This window comes from Rhea pennata, chromosome 1 (genome assembly GCF_028389875.1).
Source record: "Rhea pennata isolate bPtePen1 chromosome 1, bPtePen1.pri, whole genome shotgun sequence".
Taxonomy (NCBI): Eukaryota; Metazoa; Chordata; class Aves; order Rheiformes; family Rheidae; genus Rhea; species Rhea pennata.
Window position 1 is genome coordinate 61,565,722 of NC_084663.1, and position 14,907 is coordinate 61,580,628.

Consider the following 14,907-nt stretch of genomic DNA (forward strand, 5'->3'; position numbering starts at 1 on the left):
GTTTTAAAGAATTAAGGGATTGGTGTACTGCCAGTCACACTAACTTACAGGTGCCATGGGTAATAAAGGCTTAAAATTCTCCCTCTGTTGGAACTGACATATTCTATGAAATGTTTTTGGTCTTGGATTACCTCTTTCACATTCAACATTACTGGGCAGAAAACTTTGTGCATCATTCCCCTTTGTCTCATAACAACAAGAAGGGAGGAGTACGCATGAGGAAGACTGACTAGTGATCAGCTAGAACTTTGACAACTGCTTATGAGGCAGAACAACACATCAGCAGAGCAGATCAGCTGTTCTGATCAGCATCAGAGCAGGAAAGATGGCATCAGTGCTGCCCTCTTCTCTATGAAAGGATTTTGCCCCTTTTGGGGAAAAAGCTTACTTTCCTCTGTATACTCAGGTCCTGCTCCAAAGCCACTGAAATCAGAACAAATATTTGCTTGGACTTCAGAGGACCATGAATCAGACCTATAGCCATTTGATCTAGCTGGCATGAAGGGTGGAAGTTGGGGGCAGAGTCAGGGTTCCTTGCATTCCCTCTTGTTTGCCCCAGTAGATGCGAAGTCTCTGCATTAACAGCACTCGGGCTATGGGTAAAATCCTGGTAGTAGGATGAGTCAGGGAATAGTAGGGGTGTCAGAGAAAGAAGGTGAGAGAGAGATTGAAGAAAGCTTATTCCCCAGCGGTGCTGAGTAAGGACTGTCCTTAACATTTCCCATCTGATCACTACAGAACTATTTATAACTGTCCTTGCAGGGAAATACACAAGATATTAATGGATGCAATACAGCAAACAGCTGAGTCACAAGGTCCCACCCTCACATTCTCCAGCACTTGAGCTCAGCCGTCTAGGAAGTGCCAGAAACTATAACGCATTTTTATAAAAGAAAGTGCTCATATCTCTTAGACAGCTGATGTTTGCCTGCTGTTGGCTGTTGGAATCATAGCTTTTGTCTCAATTAAGAGCAGCCACAAATATTCCCATAAACTCTCAGTAGTTATCCAATAGTGCAGTGTGAGCAGACAGATGTGTGACACAGAAGAGTTAGAACAGAGATAGCAGGTGAGCCAAGGAAGTTTTGGCCGTCCCTTAGAAAGGAAGACTTCTGAAGGCCATTTAAATGTCTGCTGAAATCAACTGCACTGCAGTGACAAAAAGGCTACTTTGCAACATTTGCTAGAACTAAGAAAAAAATCTTGTTAGATGACTCTGAACAGATGGACTTAGCAACTGGAAATGCTGAAATCTACTCATTAACTCAGAGTTAAATTCTAACAATGATTGTGCAATCAAAAACTATGGCTTAAAACCTGATTTCCAAATCAAACAGCCCTGTTTTCATCTCTCTGTAAATTCTGACAGCCTTGCCTAGCTGACTAGCTGCATTTGTTACCAATCTCAGCTATAATGCTTTGTGTTGCCACCAGGGTTTCCCCCCATTTTATTACATGCTGCCCTTTAAAACACTGCTTCCAAATAGAGGTGTTAACCAATAATGTGTTTTCCAGTTATCAGCTAAACAAACATTTGGTTTAATATTAAGCAATTGTCACATGTTTCTTCACGAAGAAGGGACTCTCCTCCCTCAGAAGCTTAGAGTAAGGTTTATGATTAAAAATATTTCCCATCTGGTGACTACAGAACTATTTATATTTGTCCTTGTAGACATTATGTAAAATACTAATGACACAAGAACTTCCTGTAGATACTCCTTATCCCTGAGTACTTTCTTGTGCATCTTATGATACATTTTAATCTTAACATTCCTATAAGGTGCTTTTAGGTCAGATGATCAGAAAGCTGGAGCATCTATCCTGTGAGGAATGTTTGCGAGAGCTGGGCCTGTTTAGCCTGGGAAAGAGAAGACTGAGGGGGGATCTTATCAATGTGTACAAGTACCTGAAGGGAGGGTGTCAGGGGGACAGGGACAAACTCTTTTCAGTTGTCCCGTGTGACAGGACAAGAGGCAATGGGCAGAAATTGAAGCACAAGAAGTTCCGCCTGACCGTGAGGGGGAATTTCTTCACCGTGAGAGTGACAGAGCACTGGACCGGGTTGCCCAGAGAGGTTGTGGAGTCTCCTTCTCCAGAGATATTCAAGGCCTGCCTGGATGCAACCCTGTCTAACACACTCTAGGTGACCCTGCTGAGCGGGGAGATTGGACTAGATGATCTCCAGAGGTCCCTTCCAACCTTACTATGATTCTGTACCTTCTGACCTCCACCAGTGATACAGCCCCAGTAAGATTAACATCAGCACTGATACCACATCAACTTACTTGGAAAACAGAAATGTCATGTCCAGAGCCACAAAGCAACAAGGAAAGGTAAGGGATAAGAGGAATACCTGGAGATAAGGGTGACAAAGACGTATCCAGAGACAAATGATAAACAGAGAGTCTCAGTACAAGCTGACAAAGTAAGGAAGTGTCCAGACCCCTGTGGAACAAAAAACTTTTTGGAACATGGCTCTTAATTTATTGTAGCAATAGGGTTTTTTTCCCTATTCAATTCTTAATTGATATTACAAGACAAAATTAACAGCCCTGCTTCTAAGCAAAGTAAAGTTAGATCCAACAACATCATTCCACAATGCAGGAAAAGATTGCTTCAGGGAGCTCAGTAGATAAATAGGTAGGACATCACTTTATGTGGATAAACAGGAATGTCAAATCAGACCTAGTATGAATTAAGCTTTTAGGCCTCTGTTAAGTCTGTAACCCTATGAAAGTTTTGAAACATGATGATCAGTAGGTGTTATAAAAAATACATACAGACTAAAAAGGCAATTGTAGGACAGAAGAACCGAAAAGACAAAATTTAGGATGTTAACAACAAATATCCTTTCTGTATCTTTGAGGGACATCATATTCTGAACATCGTATATGTGTTAGAATGCTGTTCAGAGCAAAAGCAGCATTAATTATGCCTCAGAAAGATGTAGTACAGAGCTTGCAGTCCAAGAGTACAAATTTGTCACTATGAAAGATGAATTCAAGTCTTTGTAACTCCACCTCATCCCCAGCCTGTAAATTGTGAGATTGGGATGCAAAGTGCCTATATAATTTTAGATGTATCTGTGACAGAGACCATGAGAGAGAGGCCCCTATGCAAAGCTATCTGAAGAAAATGGAGATCCTCCATAGGCAACTATTCAGTGCACTTCATTGAGCAGAGTTTAAAACTCCAAGTTATGTCAATACTTCCTTTTTTCTGTAACATTAACTATGATGAAGTTGTCCTTCTCCCCTTCCCAGCTGAAATATCCTTCTGAGGAGTTTTGACTAAGTACAACTGTTAACAATAAACAGAATTACCCTAAATTACCATCTCCAATCTTTTGTGATTAATAATGATATTTTCATTACTTTTTTCCTTGTTGTTGCTTTCCCACATTGTTAAATGTTAGGATGTTGATGATAGCATTTACCCCTATAAAAGCTTTCTTGAGGAGTTCAGCTTCATTCATTTGGGATCTATGCCAGACATTTTTGCAACCAAAAGCTACCACTTCCCTGTCCTTCTACCATTCGTTAGCTGAGTGCATTCGGAAATCTTTTGCCTTTGCTCTCTTGGCACTACCTCTCATAGGAAATTTTGAGGTGGTCACATCTGGAGGCAGAGAATTGTGGTTTATCCTGAAAATCACATTATAGGAGCACGTTATAAAAGTTTGACAATGAATGTATTAAAAAAAAAATATCTGGACAGAATAAAATCATAAGAGAGCTGACAACTCATTCAAATCCAGGTAACTGCCAATCACTACAAGTTAGATTATAACTTTGCCTAAATTCTCAGTAAAAGGGGTAGCAAATCTCCAAGCAGCACTTCAGTCAGTATCCAGACTTTGATTCCTACTGTTTATAGCTGCTTACCCCTACACAGGTCAGTACCGAGTGAAATCTTGGTCCTTCACCTTTTCTGGCCTGCCCAGGTCAGATGGATGTTAAAACAAGGATCTTTTAAGCAGAAGTAACTCCTCCCTGAACTCTGAAGCAAGGATACCTTAGGTATGTCTCTTAATCAGTGCATCTGTGATTCCATCTTCTGTAAAAATACAGTTTAAACAGCAGGCTCTGCATAAAGATCCTCTTTGGTCCTACAAATTCTTTTGAGGAAGGATAAATAGAAAGACAAGTAAAACACCATACTTAGGCAAAAAGTAATCAACTAGTGTCAGTGACAATGGATTTCCAAGTATTTTAAAAATAATAATTTCACAGACTTTAATTTTTAGGTTTGCAGAAAAGCAGAGCAATTACTAAGAAAATACATTTTATTTTATTTCATTAAATTAATTGTTATTTATAAAAAGTAAGTGAAGACACTTTAAACTTTTCTATTTTTTAATCCAAAAGAACAAAACCAAACCAAAGCAATCTCTCCCTCCCTGTTTTAAGACAATAGTCCTACACCTAAATCAGAGGCCTGAAGAAGCCCAACAGCCCAAACAGCCCAAGATACTCCTGTTACCTCATGAGTTTTTGAAGAAAGCCTACTGCAGCTACTTGTACTATGTTAACCATAAACGTCATCCAGTAATTCAAACACTGTATGGACAGACACAATGGTTGAACACTAGAACAAATTGTCTTACAAGCCCATTATCAATAAACCATCTGTCAACAGAAGACTCTAGATGAAGACAGACAAACATTTGTCCAGAATGACATATGAGTCCACCCTGAGTTAGAGGAAGTAGCCTAGACAGCTACTGTGTAGTGCATTTTCTATGAGTTTTTTGACTCAGATATTGGACTGTTAGGTTTTTTTGCAAATTTTGGAATCAGACCGGTTATGACTACATTTACAATGTCATCTGCTATGCCAAACACAGAAATATGTGGAAATAGGACTGGATTTCCCGTATCATGCGAATCTAGTTTCCTGCCTTCACATGCTTTATGTCCTATGAATTTTTTTCATAGGTCTATTGAGAATCATCATTAAAACCTGTGGTTTCCCTCCTTACCTTCTCCCTCCCACTACCCTTTTGGATAATAACAACACAGAGAAGGCCAAGAGTGCTTTCTAAACACAGTAGGACCTCAGCACAAAATGTGATGCTAACAGGAATAAGTAAGCTGCCAGCAATAGTACTGAAAGGTCTGTTTTCTGGGTTTCTGGAAAAGAAGGATGTGTGGTGGATTGGTCCCAAGTGAGAATGCAAATATTCAGTTACCTGTAACAGATTATTTGGATTGTAGGTGAATTTATAACTATAGCTCAGATTTATTGGGATGATTAGCTTGAGAGCAGTGTATCATAATCACAGCTGTGCTTCTTCTAGGCTCTGCTCACATCCAGGAATAGTTTAGCTGCCTTTGATGGCTCAGAACCCAAATTGAGACCTGCAGGAGCTAAACTTTCATATTCTGATTTAGAAACATCCAGCCTGGTGTCCACAGAGAGTTGGCTCAAGTCAAACATGTCTTTTAAAACTGGACTTAGTACAAGCCTTAGCTAAAAGAAAAAAAATAGCTTGGTGCATTTGTACTGCCACCCTCAGCACACTGTATTCTGAGTGAGCCTTATAAACACTGAGTGACTGTGAGGTTCACCATGCTCATGCTAAGAGGCCCTCCTAGAACCAGGAGTGATGGGGAACACACAAGTGGGACATCTCAATTGCTCAGCTGCAGCCAGTCTTTCTCTGGCTGAAAAGTCCTAGTGAAGACCTACTTGGTGGTTTATTCATCCCACTTCTCAGGGCATCACCTGAAATTCATATTGACCATAGATTCCCAGATCCATATTACCTTGGAGCGCGGAATCTCCTAAATGCACCCTTGTTGAGTAACTGGTCCTCTAGCTTTGTGCTAGTGAGGCTGACAAAATAGCGTCTTTTTCATTTTGTCCTCCGAAATTTTTCAGTCCAGGCACAGTCCAAAAACACCTTCCAAGAGGGGGCATGTATGTATAGCCACAAATACATAATGGTGGCCAGCTGCAAAATCTGCAGGTGCTAGATGATTTAAGTAAATCAAAGCTAAAGATGCTCAAGGGGACTTTTAGAACAATCTTTCTGAACGAGGTACTTGACCACCACACTTACAGATGTAGCCCATCACAGTGTAGTCTACATGAAGTGACTCATACAAAAAGGAGAATCTGAGCTAGCCAAACACCTTCTGAGCCTGCACAGAGAAAACAGTTAAGGGTCTTCTGGTTGTTTTAACAGGCATCTAGAGCCAAATGAAGTTACTCTAGTCATCTGCACAGTTCAGACAGTTATGACAAGACATAACAGGAGATCTGTGATTTTCCGGACTGACACTTGGATGTTAAGAAGAGTATCATGGGACATCTCAAACAGCACTAGACACTTATGTTTAAGCAGCTGAATCATCTCCTAAGTGTCGCTCAAGACAACAAAATAAAAGCAGTTTTTCAGTGTATAAGGGTAGTGAGTAGGATGATTGGAGGCAGATTTTGGGGGCATTGCTAAGTCTTGCATGTATCTGTTGCTTTGACATTCATGCCAGCAGTCACAGCTTTGCAAGTGAGCTCAGAGCACAGGTCTTAGATACAATTTTAATTGAAATAATAAGAATAAGGAATAGCAACAGAACTTTCAAATAGCCTTAAAATAATACCGTATTTATGTTACTTAAAATAATATCAAGTGTAACTAGAATTACAAACCACAATAAGACACTCATGCCTAAGGACAAGCCATCAACTACCTGTATGAAATTAAGGGATTTCATTCACACAAGTATTTTGACATAGAATCATTCAATATAGAATCTTACATCAGATTCTATTCTCGAAGAAGAACTATTCTGTTCTAACACAGAGTACACACTGTTGTATAATATAGCCATGACCAGATCTTCTTTTGCATCACTTTAATTCCATTGATATCTGTATAGAAATTTATCCCCCTTGAGAAACCAATCTTTTATATTTACCTTCAAGTAAGTACTTAGGAGAAGGGTAGTCAGTATTTTAGATCCTATGAGCCACATACCAAAAAGTTCACATAGCCAGGAACTGCAAGACCAATACAACATACCTTAGAGAGCCAAAGTAGTAGTTCACAGTGTGAGGGAAGACATCTCTCAAGGATGTCCCCATACTCCACTGTGGAAGGGAGCTGGGAGGGCTAACAAAGTTCTAGAGCAATCCAGGAATATCAGTCTCAGCAGTGTCTTCTGATTCACTTCCTGACACTTCAACTTCTCAACAGCTACATCAAGCTCAATAAACTTTCTATATTCTGTATATACTTAAGATGCGAAATGGAAAAATGTTATGGCATATTTAACTAGTCATATATTCTTTCTTTTTCTCTGATACACACTGCAGTACAACGCAGTAGAACAATCATACAAGGGAAAGCTAAAGAAAGGGAGGGTTCATAAGGTAATAACTGCTGTCTAAATCTTCCCTGAGGAGGTATGATACTTAATAAGTTTATCCTAGTAATGTTCTAGAGAAATTTCTCCACAAGTCTACAAATCAGGAAAGAATATTATCCTTTATGGAGGAATTCAGGACAGTCTATGAATGCAATAAAGAATTATATTCTTGTTAGAGGATCCTATACATTCTTACTCACGGTTATTATTCCTCGGTAAATTCTGCACAACTTTTCCATAAAAGGATATTTTAAAAAGAAATAATGGGTACATATGGTACTGGTCATATCAAAATGAGAATAATGAGCAGATTTTTTTGGAAACATATCCAAACAAAATTCTCACTGATGTCAATCAGCCTTAATCAACTGAAACTGATTAATAATAATTTAGGAACCCACTCTCAAATTCTATCTTATTGGCCCAGCAAAGATTTGAAATACTTTTCTCCCTGATGATTGAATTCATGCAAGTCAAATTTTCTAAAGAAGGCCAGCATATGGAGTTGAAGCTGACACACTGTCTATTTGAAAAACTAAATGCAATCAAATGAAGATATATATTTTTAACTCTAAAAGTTGAGTTTCAATGGATTAATCTTACATACAGTATCCTGGAATATAGCATATATTTCACAACCTGCTTGTGTTGTGTATTTGTTGTATGTATAAATTAAGGGACACTGGAAAAAAGATGTTGCATGAACATTGCAAGACCTCTGAGACTTGAAAATGCCACTGACTCAATAGAAGTAAAATGAAAAAAAATAGAAGTAGCAATATTCCGCAGACAGCAAGTACCTGGAGCAATGAAGGAGAATCTAAGGAATGAATCTAAACTCAAAATGAAAAGGCAAAAAAGGGGACAGACCCTGTACCCAAACCCATGAGCCTAATCCATCCTAACATTCCAGGAGTTGCCAAAGGAAGGAGATGATGAAGACGAGGTGCTGGCAAAAGGTTAGAGAATGATTTTGGAAGCAGGAATACCAGATCATCAGATGAAAGAAAATTTAAAAGCAGTGGGAGTAAAGGATTGGGTCACAGAAGGAAAAAAAAAATGGGCTGAAGAAGAAAGGCACAGAAAAAACATCTGCAAGCAGCACCAGTGATGGGGGAGAAAAGAAGCAGGAGACACACACCCAGGTGCACCATTGCCAAGCAGCCTGAAACGAAAACCAGCATCATTTGTGTGGGATTTTTTTCTCGCTCTCGCTCTTTAGATCAAAAGGAGAGCAGCAATGCAATCTGCTCTTTGCACAGAGCACTTTCAGCCAAGGGAAGGAGAGTGAACACACTGAAACATCTGTTCCAAGAAGCCACTTGAAAAATAATCTTATAATAGCATGGGGAAAACATCTGTGCAGCATGCACCAGACCACCAGTAGTGCAGCAGTGGAGGACTAGGAGGGGGAAGGAAGGCAGGAGGGAGTGAGCGAGACAAAGTGGAATGGGATTAGGTCAGGGGCAAGTGCCCCAGTGAGGGGCATGACCCATATGTGAAGAAACTGCTCATTTGGTGTCTTTTCTCTTCAAATCCTCAGCAAGAGGCAGACGGATTTCTCACCCACTGAGCTGTGTTTATTGGCAGATATTACTAAACATGTGCAGCTTTGAAAAATCCCAAACTACAATCGATGTGTTTGAGAGGCTGCACGAAAATCTCCCTGTCCTTGGCCTCTACTCTAGCCCCCACTCCTTCTTCCTCAACTTGCTTTATCTCTGCTGATACTGGGACATACATGCTGGGAAAACACTCAATGCTAGCTCAGGTGGAGAGAACTAGTGAAGCCAAAGTATATTTACACTATGGGTGAATTTGACCTACTGTGTCTCTTACAAAAGACAAGGCCACTTGTTTTCACCTTCAGCCTCAAAATAAACACTGACATTCAGGGAAAAAAAAATCTAAAACTGTCAAAAAACATGCACGCACATGTGCATTATGCTTTTGACTTCTCCCTTCCTCTGTTTTATTTCAAGAGAACTGTACACTTAAAGCTGCCCCTATGCAAGTGTCAGTAGCATGTCAGCAGGCAGGACGCTTCTTACCCCCACCTTGTGATGTTTTTTGCAGGAGTTTTCTAAGCAAAGTAGTCCACTGTAGTCAGCCTTTGTCTGAGCCCTCTTGGTTCTCCAAACAAGAAAAGCCTTTCCAAATCTTCTTGCTCATGGGAAAGAGTCAACAGGTCCAAAACGTAAAACTTTTCATACAAGATTTAGGTGATGTGAACAGGCATATCAAATTCAACAGAGAAGTACTAGGAATTGAAGTAATAGCTGTGCTTATGTAGGTGTAGCCTTCTGTTTCAGCGCAGACAGGAGAGAAAGGTCACTCTATTCTGTGCATAATCAGATTTCACTGTGGGAAAAGTGAAAGGGAAATGTGAGAGTCTGACTAGTTTTAAGAGTTACTTATTAGGCTGAATTAACTGTACAAAGACACAACAAAGCTGGCCAGAAGAAGACATACTGCCTATTAGGAAACAGTAAAGACTGAATATAGCAATGCACCAATGCATGCATAGATGGGATAGAAAGTAATTAGATTACTGCATTGGAACGGATTCCTGAGCAAAATGTACATATAGAGGTAGCAAAGCGTACTATGCAAAACTCTTCTTTGTATCAGTCTTGTCTTAATACTGCTCTATAAAACCATTTCTTCTATATCATGCATAGAAAAGCAGTAGGAGAAGAAACAAAAACAGAAGGGACATGCTGGGAAGTTAGGAAGAGGAGTGAGTGAGAAAGAGAGGAAGAGACTGCCTTACCCCAGATCCCAGTCTGATAAGTACCTCAGTAAGTAGGCAAAGTGTGAGGAATCAGGAAACACCCAGGATTAAGACTTTCTGCTTGATGCACAACAAGGAATGAGTCTTCTTATCACGACTTGTTGTTATGTTTCTGATGGAGGTATCTCATTTCTAGCAATGTTTGGGAGCTTTTTTTTTTTTTTTTTTTTTTTGCAATGGAAAGCTAGGATTCTTTAAAAAAAATCTCAGAAATTTACAGTGGAAGAAAGTTATTTTCTGGCCAGCTCTAACATATAGTCATATTGTCTTCAAATGGTTTTATCAGTTTAGCTTCCACATGCCCACGCAAACTAATGTATGTATCACAAACTAACAATGGTAAGAAGAAAATTATAAGAGAAAGCTGTGCTGGTTTGATCACATTGGCTTAAAATCATACTTTCAGTTAAGCAGGTACTACTTGATATGGAGAGCATGCCTGGAATTAAAGGCAGTTTCACTCCTATCTTTGTTTTTGCCAGCTGCAAATCCTGTGAATTAAGATCATTTCCAGATAAGGGATGTGAGAGGGGGACTCAGAGGAAATGCAATTGGATATATAGGCGGGGGCACACAGCATGGGCGTTGTAGGTAAAGATGAAAAGCTTGAATTTGACATGGCAAGTGACAGGAAATCAATGGAGTGCTAACGTGTGGGAGGAAAGGAATATGACTTTAGCAGAAATATTCAGGACACATGTGAGGGCAAGAATAGAGGAACCATGGGGCCAGACAGGAGAAGCTTACAGTAATCAAAGTAAGAAATGTCTGATACACTAACAACATTTTGTTCTGGCAGTTTCTTCTCTATTACAGGCAAATCAAATTTTAAGTAAAAGAGCTGTTAAGTGTTAAGTGAGCTCAAAATCTTTGACAGGTCCGGGACCAATTTTATGTTTCAGTATATTGTAACTGTGTCATGGATTTTCAAAGAGAATATTGTGCAAGGCCATACCGCTCTTATTCCCTAACCTCATTCCTCAGCATGGTATCAGCTGGAATGTCATCCAAGGGACCAGTATTCAAAATACTCTCCCACTCAAATAATTAGCAGAAGTATCAGAAATCCAGCTCTTTAATCCCTATCCTATTGTTTGGAAAGCATTTGCTCAGAGTGAGTCATATAACATATTTCACCGACATTAGTGTTATGCCAGTTTTTTTCTAAACCTGAGTAAGTTTTCTATTAATCTACACTGATGGCTGATATTCCATGGAAGCAGCATTTGGCCAGCTCATTTTACAGTATCTCTAATGTAGGTTAGGTTCTGGAGCACAAAGTAAGACGACTTGCAGGAGGAAACAAACTCCACCCCACCTGCTTTGCATGCTGAAAGACTTCTTACCAAAATGTGAATCCAGAATAGGAGCCTTCAAATCTTGGTAGAGATGTCTTATTTTCAGAGCAGTCTTGAGAGAGATTCTTCTACTGAATCTACTATTAGTGAAAATCTACTGAATATTCTTGAAAGTAGAATCTCTTATGTTGAAGGTCTGCCCTTCTCAGGCAGTATCAGTTTCCATAGCTTCTTTTACATTAGTGTGCGACAATACTATGTTGTATGGGAGTTATACTAATTTATGTACCGCATTAAATGGAAAACAGAAAATAAAAACATGGAAAGGTAAAGCTAAGGATAACACAACTAACGTTATGCTACACATGCTGTAGGACAATCTTTGCTTGTCCAGGACTGCCTTCCTCAAAATTCATCCACACTCTTTCCCCACAAACAGGGCAGGTGATTTGCCTGTTGGCACATATTTAGAGTTGACTCCAATTTAACTAATTATTTGATGAGAATCATGGTGCTTGACAAACCAGTATCAGCTGTTCATATATTGTTGGCCTTGTGTAACTCCTTCACACTTTTTTCCCAACTTGGCAAAATCAGGGTAGAACATTTTTAATTTTTACAATTAACTTTCTATGGCATAGATAAAACTACTTCTGAAAAAGAATGATAAAATGCTGTTGTTTAACAAAAAGAAAAAATATGTAATCTCAGCTAATTTATCAAACTTTCACTAGTTGCAGGTCTTTTCATTTCTGAAAGGGTAAGCTAAAGGTTCTGAAAAAGTATGGAGTTCTGAAGGTGACATATTGAAAGACAATTTTGAATTGATTCACTTAGACACTGATTGAACGATTTTTGAAACTTCTCAGAATATTCAGGGTTTATTCAGGGATTAGAGAGTTAGAATTTTTGATAGACATACATACTACACTTGTCTGTAAAATAACAGGCTGAATAAGTGTAAGACTCTACTCCTCCACTATGATCACCTTACAAGTTTCCGAAATCACTCTAAATAATCTAATAGGTCTCAGGAGAGAATACAGGCTTATCTAGAGGGGATGAAGATAGGAGGTTCAGACCAGCTGCGTTTCATTAGGTGGCCATCGGTCTTTAAAAATGCTTGCACTACACTTTTGTAGGAGATGAGGAAAACGGGTAATGGCCTGCAAGACTGCAATAACACCCTAGAAGCATGACCTGTACAATGTACCACTTAGCTTGCCTGTTTGTGGAAAAGGCTAGGGCTAATACAATTCACGGGCACACATAAGAATGGACTCTGAGCACAGGGTACCGAGTGTTAGGATCTTTGTGCTGAGAATCTCATATGCAAAAACAACATATTTGCAATCCTGAAGCATTAAGAAGGCATCAGCCTAAGTGGTCAGAGTGTGCATATCTCAAGGCTTGACCTTCTCTCAAGGAGTAAGTTCAAGGAGGAGTCAGAAAACAGAAAGCTAAATGGTAATGATGGAGGTCCAATGCTAATGAAGACTATGCAGTGTGTAGGGCAAATAGCCTGAGAATCTGTTTGATTACACTGAGAAGAGTGAAAAGAGGAGTAAAATCTAGTTCTGGCAAAACAAGGTTTTCTAGTGCTGTGAAATGAGTGTGTGTCACTAGAAAAATAATTGCTAGTGGATGAAACAATGTGGAGGTCAGTCTCTGAATAACACTAGTTCTCAGAGCAGTCATGGAGTGACAAATAAAGGCTGTGAAGTTAGAGCACCAGCCTCCATAAGACACAATTTTGACTTCAGTGGGGTCAATACCAAAGGTTTTCTACTGCTCCTGATGACTTTGTATCACCACAGGAGCACACTGTATAAATTGGGGTTGAATTATGGATATTGATGTACTTTTGAGCCTCTTTAGGAACTGCATGGCTACAGCTGTACTAGGAAATCATGCAAACAGGTGCCCATTCTCTGGCCCTTCAAATCAAATGGCATATCCTCAACAGCAAACTTGCATCCAGGTAGCTACACTCTACACCTACCCAAAACAAGGTGGTCTCATCCATATTGTTTTTTAAGAACTATCCTTGGCCCTGGACCATAACTGAGTATTACTTTGGAGAGTACAAATTGGCATGGATCAAAACTGTGCAACAGTATGCTAACAGTTGAATGTGAGAGACTAGCAGAGGACAATACTCAAATCCTAAATCCTGACCCTGGGTAGTATACTAGTACAAGTGTAGTCTGTAGGACCACAGAGTCTTGGAGGTTAAAGAGCAAGAAAAAAGCAAGGGACATTTATCTAAAGACTGGACTGAATTATTTTCTCTGAGTTGCCCATGCAATCTGTTGTACCAAAGGACAACTACTAATAAGAAAAAAGATCTTCTGAGCATGGAGTCCATACTCTACTGATTGTCTTATTGGTATCTGAAGATGGTCTCACGGATTTCCAAATAAGTAGATTTAGAGATTGTTCTTATGGTGCGAAAGTAGTTGATGAACTGAAGGACTTGAAGATAGCAGAATCTCCAGAGTAAAGACTACGGCAGTTAGGATATGTGCCCCCAACATGTGTGAAGACATGTTGAAGCCTGAAGAACATTCCATGAAAAAGCCATGGGGGATTAGGGGCTAAACTGTTCTGAGGCAAAAAACTAAAATGCCATTGGAAGCCACTTGGCTTAACTCAAACTGAAAATCTCCTTTTTTCCCTGTTTGCCAAGAAGGAAGATCTTGGCAATAAAAAAGTCCAGGAAAACAAAGAAAATTGCTAAGTAACTAATGAACAAACTAACAAGCAAAATGACAGAAAAATGATCACAAGGCCAAAAACATTGCAGCCTGTGATGAGAGCAGAGCTACATCTGAAGCCAAAGGCAGTTGAGGCAAACCAAGGAGGAAGACATTCAGACCACTCTTCATGACATGCGCAGAACACAAAAAGAAATACACCATATATATGCTGAATGGGCATTCCAAAGCCAAAAATTATCTTGGTTTGAGAGGACAAGACACGTGGGCATCTCACAGTAGATCTACACATGTACCAACACTGGAAGGAGCAATATGGTGTTTTACTACAATAGAAAAGATGGAATTCTCACTCTAAGTGAAAAAGAAAATGAAGCCTTAAATATGGCCTCACAGTGGCTCCACCATAATTGCTAGTTCCCTGCTGTGTTCCTTATACAGCAGGTCTAGTAGTGACATCTGGTACTGATTTAGGGTTCATCTGCTTTACAAAAACAAACATATTGTGGGGCCTCGTTACAGCATGCTTGTCCCTCAACTTGGTTAAACCACGTTCCATCTTGTAAAGTTGATGTGACATAAGTGTTTGCATTTTGGCCCTGAACCATGCTACAGATGTTGTAATGCTGAAGAGCCTGAAGTGGCTTAATCTGCGATGCAGGGGATCTACAAGGAAGCAGCATCATTTTCATTCCTTAAACATAGTGGCATTAACCCCTTCATGT